Genomic DNA, 2,422 nt, shown 5'->3' with positions numbered 1-2,422 from the left:
AAAAACAAAACCAGTGTCTCTAATGATAATAAATCATGGATTCTAGGGAGTGAAGTGAAAGAGATGGGGGATGTGTGGAAAATTACCTTAAAAAATTAGAGAATTATATCGGAACATCACATTAGACTAGGCTATGTGCAAAACCAAATAGGGAAGTGATTCCCCGGTAACGGTGGCTGACGTGAGGGCATGGACACTAATCAAATGCCCTCTATAAGCTTCAAGCAGCAGACCAGAATCTTTTTATTGAAGTCCCTTTTATTTTCCCTATGAAGTACTGATGAAAGGGTCCTAATGATAATTATCTTCATATACAACACCTTGCACACACACAAGTTGAGAAAGGGAACATTTACTTATTCAGTACATTGAGGTGGTAATGTTGCCTGTCACGACAGGAAGATCTCTGGAAAAAAAACATTCTTAGCAGTATGTTGCTCGCTGCCCTGCTGTCAGTCCATTCCAACCCACAGCAACCCCTAGGCCAGAGCAGAGCTGCCCTGTAGGGTTTTCCAGGCTGGAAATCTTAACAGAAGCTGAGCGCCACCATCTTTCTCCCACAGAGCACCTGGGGGGTTCACACTGCTGACCTTCTGGTTAGTATTCTGAGTGCTTTGATCACTGCCACCAGGATTTCTTAGGCTTGCCAGCGATCCTTCCTTTCACAAAAGGGAATCATGAGAAAAAGAGCAATATCAAGACAGTAAAGGGAAGAAGGAAGCTGGCAGCTGGGTTGTTCTGAGGACAAGCAGATTCTCTGAGCACACCTGTCGGGGACCTCACAATAACACTTCCACAAGTGTAGAAATGGTCCTGCAGCTAAAACAACAAATGCTACGGGAGGGAACTCTCAGCCCTCGGGTTCTTTGTCCAGATGTGCCACTCGCTCCCAATGTGTTGCTCTAAAAGGAAAACTAGTGATTTAGGGGAGAGTAATACACAGCACTACCACCTGTCTGTCAGTTTGTCCTGATGCTCTGGACTGTGTGTTGCTGTGATGCTGGGGCGACCTCAACGGCAGTAGGAATGCTCAACGTGAACTGATTTCAGCAGAGCTTCCAGACTATGAAGAGACGACGGAGAACAAGCTGTCCACGTCAGAGGTGTTAGCTACTGAAAGCCCGATGAATAGCATCCAAACATTTTCGGTTACTAACAGGCTCAGGACAAGAAGGAGAGCACTGTCAAAGAGAGTGTCAGAAGATGGACACCTCAGGTCAGAAGGCACTCAAAGAAGAGTCCACCACAATGACTCACCTGGGAGAGTAAAGCCTTCGGGACCTGACTTTGCTGATGGGACACTACTGAAAATGAAAAAAAATCTGCTGAAAACCGCAATTAATAACCAAAACATGGGATGTACACATTATGACTCTAAGAAAATTAGAACTAGTTAAAAATGAAATGGAATGCATTACATTCCATATTCTAGATGTTAGTGAGCTGAAATGGATGGTCAGCCAGAAAATCATGGTGTGAATCAGAAAATCATATGGTTTATTTACTATGCCAAGAAGGATACACTCAAGATGAACAGCACTGCCCTCATTGTCAAAAAGGGCATTTCGGGATCTACTTTGAAATATAATGCTGCCTGTGACAGGATAGTAAATTCAATCAAAACATCTATTATTCAAATGTATGCACTAACCATGAAAGCTAGTGATGAAAAAATCCAATCAATGCAACTACTATTCAAATTCATGCACCAACCATGAATGTTAGCAATGAAGAAATGGAAGAATTCTACCAACATCTTTCAGTCAGAAATTGATCATTATGCAATCAAAGTGCATAATGATCTACCAATTCAGTCAGAAATTGATCATTATGCAATCAAAGTGCACTGATCATTATTGGTAGTTGGAATACAAGAGTTGGAACAAGACAGAACTCAAAACTCACCACCTTCAAGTCGATGCCGACTCACAGCCCTCCTAAAGGACAGGGCAGAGCCACCCCGGTAGGTTTCCCAGACTGCAACTCTTCAGGGGAACGAAAGCCCTGTCTTTCTTCCTTGGAACAAGTAGGAGTTTCAAACTGTTACCCTTGTGGATCGCAGCCCGGAGCATAACCACTACGCCACTAGGGCTAAAGATGGACCCAAACTCACTAACACACAGTCATTGCTGACTCATAGCGACCCCCCTGTGGGTTTCAAAGACTGACTGTTTACGGGAGTAGAACACCCTGTCTTTCTCCAGAGGAGCGGCTGGTGGTTTTGAACTGCAGACCATGTGGATCAGAGCCCAACGAGTAACCACCACAACACCAGGGCCCGAATGAAGAAATAGTAGCTGGACAATATGGTCTTGGTGATAGAGATGAAGCTGGAGACCACCTTATAGAACTTTGCAACACTGCACAGAAATCAAAGTGACTATATCTGTGGGAAGAAACAAAGCAGAAGCTCAGTATCAGC

The 2,422-nt window shown here is 43.9% G+C and overlaps 1 protein-coding gene across 3 annotated transcripts in view; it reads right to left on the bottom strand.

Annotated features, from left to right (window-relative positions):
• The window catches only part of CUNH9orf85 (chromosome unknown C9orf85 homolog), a 77,564-nt gene that overhangs the window by 54,086 nt on the left and 21,056 nt on the right, over positions 1-2,422 (bottom strand). The gene's annotated exons all lie outside the window — the stretch shown is intronic.

Source organism: Echinops telfairi, unplaced genomic scaffold, assembly GCF_000313985.2.
Source record: "Echinops telfairi isolate 266 unplaced genomic scaffold, ASM31398v2 ScPeMD7_22;HRSCAF=79, whole genome shotgun sequence".
Classification (NCBI taxonomy): domain Eukaryota; kingdom Metazoa; phylum Chordata; class Mammalia; order Afrosoricida; family Tenrecidae; genus Echinops; species Echinops telfairi.
Note: the sequence above shows the minus strand (reverse complement) of the source record. Positions and strands in the feature narration are given on the sequence as shown.